This window comes from Pinus tabuliformis, chromosome 5_1 (assembly GCF_031772625.1).
Source record: "Pinus tabuliformis cultivar Carrire ecotype Pingquan chromosome 5_1, CPIR1, whole genome shotgun sequence".
Classification (NCBI taxonomy): domain Eukaryota; kingdom Viridiplantae; phylum Streptophyta; class Pinopsida; order Pinales; family Pinaceae; genus Pinus; species Pinus tabuliformis.
This window is the reverse complement of record NC_142305.1, coordinates 47,765,477-47,775,299: the sequence shown is the minus strand read 5'-3', so window position 1 is coordinate 47,775,299 and position 9,823 is coordinate 47,765,477. Positions and strand designations below refer to the sequence as shown.

The 9,823-nt window shown below is 38.8% G+C and overlaps 1 pseudogene; it reads right to left on the bottom strand.

Moving 5' to 3' along the window:
- Positions 1-7,775: 7,775 nt before the first annotated feature.
- Positions 7,776-8,630, bottom strand: LOC149163400 (LEC14B homolog; annotated as a pseudogene).
- Positions 8,631-9,823: the final 1,193 nt, after the last annotated feature.

The window sequence follows — 9,823 nt, the reverse complement described above, 5'->3', positions numbered from 1 at the left end:
TTAACTCAGTTAACTGAGCTAACTAATTACAACTCATCCTTATCTCTTTAACTGATGGATAAATTCCTCAATTAATGGAGAAACTGTTGCATGTCTTCACATAGACTTCATGTTTGATTTCCTACAACTAATTAACTCAAGATGAATTAATTAATTATTTTACAAATAGCTGCTAATATCAAATTTGAATTTTACTTCTCTATTTTAGTTCAGGGACTAACTAAAATAGGAATCTAACCCGAAATGCTATTTATAGCAAAGATATTTTTAGCACTTCCATTTTTCATTTCTTGTTGCTATGTCCAAAACTGGTACCCAAACTGCTATTTATAGCAATGCTATTTATAGAAATGCTATTTATAGCAATGTTATTTTTAACATTTCTATTTTTAGCATTTCTTGTTTCCATTTTCAACACTCCTTCTCAACAAGAAAGGAATTCAACTCGAACCTAATCCTGAACCTTTGGAATGTTCTGCATGCAGCACTTCTCCCAAGTGTTATTGCTTCAGCAACTCTAGAAACAAAAAGTCTCCCAACTAACCTCCTTGTTGGGCTAGAAGCATCCTCTGATGATGAAGCATCCTCTGCCGCATACAAGTGCTCCCTCTGTGACCTCTGAGATGCTACAACAATCCATGCATCTCACATTGTTGCACACCTCTCTGTGCCATCCTACACTAGTGCAACACTCCTATGCCTCTCGCATTGTTGTAGCCTGCTAGCTCTGCACTGTCTTGGGGTTCCTGCACTGTAACTCTCTCTACCGCTCCATCCGCATCTGTCTCTACCCACTCAGTCAGTCCTGCTACTCCTCATCGGGGCTCCCGTAGCAAGGTCTAATCAGAGAGTTTGGGTACCTCAATGATCCTACCCCTATTCCATCCTTCTTAGGACTGTCACTCCACATCGCCGCACCTCCGACCTGGAGGTATGAAAGCATGTGATCCCTCTACCCACTTGGCTTGAAATTTCCCCCTACTAGAGGTCTCTTCATGAGTGGATGCCTCCACTCGGTCTCCTCTCGGCTTCTCTAGTTGTGGCTGCTCCACAACCTCCTAAAGCTGCTTCACCAATTATGGCTCCTCCACAATTGTTTGAGACTTCTTCTGGCACTACATGTTGAGTGGTAATGTACTCTCCCTCTTAACCACCAAGTATCCATCAGTTGTCTTGATCCTCAAGGCTTTGCATGCATCTTGAACCTCAAGAGCATATAGGTTATTGACTCATGAACTGATCTGCTTCACCTGTCTCGTGGTGATGTGTTGAAGGAAAACCTTTCCCTTACTGAAGACTACATCATAGCCTTTTTCTTCCAGCATTACGATCGACACCAAATTTTTCCTCAATCCTAGTACATACTTGACATCTGTCAAGGTAATGCGAGCTCCATGCTCCCTCACAAAAACAACCATGGCTACACCTGAGACACTATACTTTTCATCATTACCCATCTCTATGAGTATCTGGAGATATTTCTCCTCCAAGGTACTGAACAAACTCTTGTCGTCGACCATGTGGAAAGAAGCTCCCCTGTCAAGAAACCAACCACATCCCACCATGGAAGAAACCACGCATGCGATGAGTGTGAAATCCAACTCAAACTGTGAGGCTAGTGCCTCACCTTCTGATCCTTCCAAAGATCCCTTCTTGGATTTCTTTAGTGGACAATTTGTAGCAAAATGGCCCACCTCATGACAATGAAAGCATCGCACTTTCGATTTGTCAAACTTGTTCCCACCATAGGAGTAACTCGATTTGGGATGAGAATCTGTTAGGTCCCTATAATACTAGTGATTACCCCATTACTATTGTAGTTGTATCCCTTATTAATATTGTTGAGCCCCTATTTTCCCCATATTTTTATTATTGTGCCCCATAGAATCCCTCTATTGCTATTCTTGTGGCTTTATATTATTATTGTTAGGTCAACTGGGTTATATTATGACTCCATAGACTCCTATGTATAGAAAGGAGGTTTTGTCATTTGAATCATCCAAGAATTGTTCATTTTTGTAATGTAAAGGAGGTTTCCCCCTCGAAGAGGCTGAATTCTAAGGCGTTGATCTCTCTTTTCTATCTTTTTGTGAGCTGGTTTCATAACATTTGGTATCAGAGCTTTGGATTCTAGGGTTTCGCTGCTCCAAATAGGTCATTGTGGCATTTTCGCTATAACTTTTTTCTGCGATGTTTCAGAAGTGAAAAAAAACCCATTTGAGACGAAATCGCACTGAACCTCGGGTCCAAATTTCAGATCTTTTTGTGCTATATTTGCGGAGATATGATTTGAGGAAGTTGGTCTTTTTGCAGACTCCTGAATTACATTCCAAACAGGTGACGTGGGGAAAATCGTCATAACTTTCTCTCTGAGCATCAGATTGAAATTTTGTAAGAATTTACAGAAAGAGGATGGGTTGTAGTTTCTGGTATATATTTTTCAGTGCCATAGATTGAAACAGTGACACGTGGAACTTCATACAAGTTCGCTTTTCTGGAAAGGTCTATAATCAGGTCATCTTGGGAGATTGTGCAACTCTTTCTTGGAGAATCCACTTTGGATCAGACTGGTGGCATTGGAAAGAGGACACAGAGGGCTACTATAGATCACAATTTCATAACTAGATGATCTGAAATTACAGAGATACATCAGATTCAATATCAAGCTCCTACAAAGTGAAAAAAGGTGTGTAGTTTTTTTTTAATTTTCGCTTCAGCTTGGTTTGAAAAATTAGTTTGAAGGAATTCAAAGGGCATAGTAAAGCATTATTATCGGTAATTGATGCCTCAAGGAAAGAAAATGCAAACACCTAGTAAGAAACCTGAAATATCTAGCATGAATCATGAAGAAGAGGAAGAAATGCAACATGATATATCAAAATTACGAGACCAAGTGCAACAAGTGTCACTTTCACAAAAAGTAACAGAATCTAAGATGAAAGATGTAGAAGCTAAGATGGATGATTTAAAGAAAGGTGTAGAAGCTAAGATGGATTGTTTAAAGAAAGGTGTAAAAGCTAATATGGATGGCATGGAAGCTAAGATGAATGGCATGGACGCTAAAATGGATGGCATGGATGATAAGATGGAAGAATTGAAGATAAATAGGAATAAGTTGCTACAACAAATGTTCACTAATGGTGAAAGGGTAGTAAAGGAAACTCATGATGAGAAAAAAAAATGTTAATCATGATTCCATTGACTCTAATGTTGGATCGAAGACCCACCATATTCCAAAAATCGATATGAGGAAGTTTGATGGCAAGGATCCCGCAACATGGATATTACAGATGGAGCAATTTTTCGATCTCAATAATGTGAAAAACACACAAAAGGTACGTATTGCAACTTTATATTTGAAACCAAATTAGTTTGTATGATATCAATGGTTTTGCTCTCGTAAACAAATTATCACTTGGGCAATTTTTACGGAAGAATTGACAACACATTATGAGGATACAAAAAGCAACACTTTTTTTAGCCAATTGATAAGTCTCAAACAAAAGGGTTCAATAATGGACCATATTGAGGAGTTCCAAAAATTTAACACAAGGGTAAAAAATATTCAAGAAGAGCATAGGATTGATTTGTTCATAGGGACTTTAAAGGATAATATCCAACATGATGTTCACCTTTGGAAACTTGATTCATTAGAGAAGGCATTCAGGTTAGCAAGAAAAATGGAAAGAAAAATTATGGCAACTAGGAAGCATACCAATCACAACTATAAAGATGGAAGTGTTGTTACCCCTAGCCTTCCACAACCTATAAGGTTGACACCACAACAATTGGAAGAAAAAAGAGCAAAAGGGCTTTGTTACAGTTGTGATAGCAAATACACTAAAGGTCATAAGTGTGCTAAGAAGAAATTATTCTACATAGATTGTGAAGAGGAAGAAGAAAAGGAGCAAGAAAGGTCAAAGGAAGAGGATATACTCCAGGAACAAAGCCTAGATAAAGAAGAAATGAATCTGACCATATCTTGTAATGCATTGGCTGGAATTACCACTCCTCAAACCATCAAGATAGAAGGACAAATCAAGAAGAAAAAGGTAATAGTGTTGATTGATTCAGGAAGTACCCACAATTTTATTCATTGCAAGGTAGCAAAAGAATTGAATTGCTTCCTATATCCAGCACTAGAGTGTCAAGTGATGATTGCAAATGGAGGAATGATAAATTGCTCTGGAAAGTGCCATAATATCAAGCTATCCATGGGAGAATATGTATTGACTAGCCCAATGCTTTCCATTCCAATGGGAGGTGTCGATGTTGTACTAGGAGTCCAATGGCTACAATCCTTGGGTACAATAGCTTTTAACTTTCAAGAACTTTTCATGAAACTTTCTACCGAAGGAAAGAAAGTTGAGTTAAGGGGTATTGTAGGGAAACTAGGAAAGATAATCAGCTCTAACATTATGACAAAGCTTCTTAAAAAGAAACAAATAAGTGTAATTGCTCAATTATGTTTGCTAGATGTTTTTGTTGGAATTATGACACAGGTCTAGTGCTATGATACAGGTGTTTTCCTTGATGGAAACTCACTCAGATCACAGATCACAATTCAGGTTCTCAGAATAAAGGAAAAGGAGGTATACGCATGTTCCCTTTGACGAAGTCGCGTATACACGCGGGATTGCCGATCAAAGTCGCGTATGTGTATTCACGCACTTTCATGCACGGAAAAGAGCGTACATGTGGGAAAAATTATTTTAGTCCATGGTATTTGGTCCTTGGTATTTGGACCTATGGTTTTGGACCATGGTATCTAATCCAAAGTATTAAACCCAGGTATTGCACCCCAAGTATTGGTTCTAAGTGGTTTTGGACCATGGTATTGAGTAAGGCCTAAGTCTATAAAATGGGAAGGAGATCATTTGGCAAAATCATTCACTCAAGTATTGAATATATTATGAAAGGAAAGATATAGAACACTGGTCATTGGATTATGGTGCAGAGCTGGATCTCAATCAAGGAGGAACCTAAGCGCAAGGAGAAGGATAAGTTCTATTAATGGGTCAAGATCCTAAGGCTTGAATAATAGTATCTTTGTGTGATTTTGATATGTTATATTTGGTGTTATCACAAAATCAGTACTAAGGGCTGCAACCAAGCAAGATTTTATGTAACTCTTTCAACCAGACTTTAGACTAAGGATTAGCCTCCTTAGTCAGAGAGGGCTCTCTCACAGACTTTTGATAAGAATCAATCACAACAACAGATGGCTAACTCTTCACACTTTTATGAAAATAAAGCTGGTTGGAAACACAAAACAACACTTCTTCCATTGGGCTCATGGAGTCATTCACTTCTGCAGTAAACTATTGATCACTTAATCATAGAAGCCAAGGCATATAACGTTTAACACTCAAAACATTTCTCCAAAAAACTCAACTCATAAATAAGCACAGGAAGTCTGAGCACTAGGTGAATTCAGAGTGATTGCATATTTAGTGAGCTGTAAAATACATAAAAGATAATGACAAAACCACACATGTTCTGAGCCATAAACATATAATGAATCTTGGGAAGGAAAAGTAACTCTTGTATTACTGTCAAAGTCTTCTTACACAAGCTGATAAAAACTCTGTTTTTTTATAAAATCTCCAACCCCCATTACATCCTAATTTGATCCATTTATAGGAATACATTCTTCCCTCTCTAGAATGAGCTCGAAGGCCCTATTAACTACTCCTACATGCTATTTAACTAATTCATTAATTACAAACATGCTGAGCTGTAATTACACAAAATCCTAATCCAACTAAAACACTAATTCCATTCTCCTCGTAACATGATTTTTCTTGGATCCTTGACAGCTGTCCTCCTTTAGTTAGGCTGAGATGTGTTGGAGGAACATTCACTGAACAAGCTGACCTCGGGTGCTAGCTGTGCAGATGACTCATAAATTGGCAAACCTGAACACCCTATTCTCACGGTCCCTGTCTTCCATTTTTCTTTACCATTTAAAGAGCACACTCCAAGTTCTTTAATACCTTTAATAACCACGCATAACACCATATGCCTTATGATCTGGATGCTTAGTGAACTGAATAGGTGTCTGCAGTTGCTTGTTGGCCCTTAATATAATATGTTTTCCATCACCCTGAAATATAGGAAACTGTTCCTGTTTGTCGGTCTTTGATTTGCCTCACCATATTCGAATCCAAAAGAGCTTGCCTTTTATCTTTAATTGACCAAAATAGAGCGGACTGCCACATCTTGGATGTGCTGCAGGCTATACTGATAGACAGGTGTCTCTCTTTCAAGTTTCTCAATCATCTCACCAACATAGCTGCTCTGCGTTTAAAATCATCACCTACAGCAGTTTCGTAGCGCGCTACGAAACTGCTGTGTGATTTAAAAAACACAGTCTTCCTCTAAACTCCTCATAAAATTGAATAGCTGCTGTTGCCATTCTTCAGTTTCACCTTTGCTATGCTGGGAATCAGAATCACATTCTCTGTATTCTTCATAAGACTAGAGTGGGTTACCTTCTTTTCTTCATCAAAGATCACCTCAAGCTTAGGCCTAACATAATTATTGAGAACTAAAGCACACAAAATCGATGCCCTTTTTATATTTTTTATCTCTGTCTCATCCTCCTGACTGACTTTAATAAACTGTAGTCCCTCAACCAACTCAATCTCCTTAATCTGTAGCTCTTTTTCTAAGAAGCCATTAATACTCTTTGACATCTTCTGTGTCATCTTATCTTCTAAAATAGAAACCAACAACTACTGCAAATCAAAGCATGTGCTTTGCTCTAATGATTCATGTGCTTTTAGAACCTTGCAGTGCAAGGCCTTTAACCTTTTTCTCTCTGTACCATCCATGACAATGATTGCAGATTTGAGATGTTTCTGCAGAGTATCTCTGGATTCTGTGTCAGATGTATTTTCTAATCTTCCCTTCCAAAAAGGAAATAGATCACACTTTATGGAACAAACAGGGCACAAAAATTCACAATCAATGTTTCGCTCCTTTACAACTCCTCCAATATCAACACTAAGTTTTAGATCAACCAGATCACTATTGTTAACATGCTGAGGAGTAACTGTTGTGTCTGTAACTGTTTGATCAAGTATACCCACTGATTCATGATTTGAAAAACCCTTGTATTTTCTATCTGCTTCATTGTACATATTTCCACAAGAATGCCTCCTTTCCAGCGCTAACGGTGCTTCTTCATTTCTCACAAGTTAGACAAGAGCGTGAAGAACATTTTTAGGGAATGCCTTAAGGCTCTTTCTTGTAAATGACCGACACAGTAAGGTTTTGCACAACTCATCAACCTGGACTTCACTGTTTTCCTTCAGCTCACCTGCCTCTATCAAAAACTCTTAAGAGTGAAGCATATCTAGGCATAATAGGTTGAGAACCCTCAAAATTATGATTCAGGGGTCTAGGTAGGACTGGATTTGTTGATTGATGAAGAACAGTAAACGGAATGATTTCCACTTCAGCAGTTGCATTTAGAGACTTATTTTCAGCAGAGACACTTTCAGAGAATAGAAAAGTGAAAGATCTTCCCACCATGCTTGCACAACAATTCTTGTAAACTGCCATACCATGCTGTGGAGATGCTTTCTTGCAGCAAACTTTAGCCCAAGGGCTTACATTGCATTAGTCTTATCTCTTATAATCTCGTTTCAGCAAAGAATGCATCACTAATCAATTGGTGAATCACTTTCGAAATGATTTTCTAGGATCTTCAACGTGTTCCACATACTTGTCAGAATAGTCAGACATCCAGTTTGCACGGTGTTCTTACATCAATTTAGATTAAGCTCGCTTGCACATGTAATTATAAGGCTAATGCTGAAAGATGGAGAGAAGTAGCAGCGGACAATAGTACGCAAGACAGCATGTCCCCTGTAAGTCGTCAGAGACTGGTCATAAGGATGCTTAGCATTCTTCCTATTCCTTGGATGCTCCATCCAACGATAATCCCATTCATTACCAGAGGAACTCCTTGACTTTATGCTAGGATTTCCTGCTGTCATTTTGCGAATATCCCACATCTTTGTCGTCTGGTCTTTTCCACTAGAAATAAAATAGCGTCCATCTCCACGACTATTAATGAAAGTAATGCTTTCCAAATGTCCAACTATAGTTCCAGCAGGCTGTGCCCCGGATGAAAGGCAACGCCTATCCCAGACCTTGCAATAGCTATCATCGCTTCCAGAGTAGATCAAGTGGCTAGTGTCATCTGCAAATGATACTGTATTGACATCATCCTCATGAGCTGGTATCTTTAAAGAACGCCTGTTCGTTTCTAGATCATAAACATATATAGATTTGTCATTGCTGCCGGCAACAAGTTCTCGTCCATCTGTTGAAAACTTAACGCAGAAAATTCCAAATGAGCGCTTCATGAATTTCTGTGACGTTTGCTAAGGATTCTCTGACACTACTTCGAACATTCACAATGTGGACAATAGGAGTGATAGTAGCATACACAAGGTAACGCTGATCAGGTGAAAGAGAAGTGTCAGGCAAGCACATCCTTTTGAATTGTCCATCCATTCTCCACATTGTATATTCTTATCCGATGATCCTGAAATCCTGTGACAAAAAGGGAGCCATCTGCTGAAAATTGTCCAATATATGCTCTACAGTCCATCGTATCCGTTGCTTTGCCTCTAGCAGATACAGTCACAATACCGTTTGCGTCATTGTGCTGGTGGAATGACCTTGACTAATACGACCCCATTTTCCGTCAAAGAAAAACAAATGTCAACCAGGTGTCTATGTTCTCTGTCGGTGGAAGAACTAATGCACGAACAGCTAGCACCGTTTGCTCAATCTTAACACTTCAAAAGCTCATCACTGACACGTACACGATCCCACAACCACGTATATTTGAAGATAATATATGCACTACCTTTAGTCGACAACCAGCTTCTACTTCATGGGAGGAATTCACACTTATACAAGCATTTTTATCCTGAGAAACGTTCTTATCATTATAAAGAACCTGAAGAACCTCAGACAAAGGTGGAGCCGATATCATCGCCTTGATATCTTCAATCTTATCTGAAAGATCTGACATTAGACCTTTAAGCACATCAACTCATCCACAACAGTTGTAGTCAGTGTACAATAGGCATGCTAGGATTTGGGCCTCCGCTGAAAACTTGAACAAATCCCTAATTTCGTAGCACGCTACGAAACCACCTAAACAGGTAGCGCTGCGAAACTGCTAAAAGAGAATTCAGGCGCTACGAAAACACCCTGTCTTTAATGCTAGGCTAAAAATTTTTTGGCAACAACATTTTCAGTGATAACATTTGGCACATGACTTGGTCTATAAATCTGATAATTTGGGTATAACTGATGTCTAAATAAGTGAAAAGGATAAATTATCTTTTATAGATCTGTATGCAGGTTCAGCGAAGCAAAGGCGCGTATACACGCTGGTTCGGTAATTCAAAATAGCGTATACGCAGGTTGGCCTTAATTCAGCAGCGTATGCATGCATGTTGTACACATTGAAGTAGTGTACATCTCTTGAAATATGTTTTAGCTACTTCTATTTATTGCTGCAGTGTTCTAGGTTCAGAATTGGTGTCTGGTTACTGTTACTATTTTCTGGGTACAACATTCAGAGAAGTGACTATTTGATTCAGTTTTGTTTGGTGCAAAGGAGATTGGTTGATGTAGATATAATTGATGTTTGATTGATGTTATTCATGGATCCAGTCTGAAAATTTATGAAACATGGTCCCTGGAAGAAAAGAGAAGGTTGAAGCCTTCTGTAGGTCAGCACCTACGTACTAGTTCCTCAGCTAGTACAAGAGATAATGGGGTTGTAGCTCCC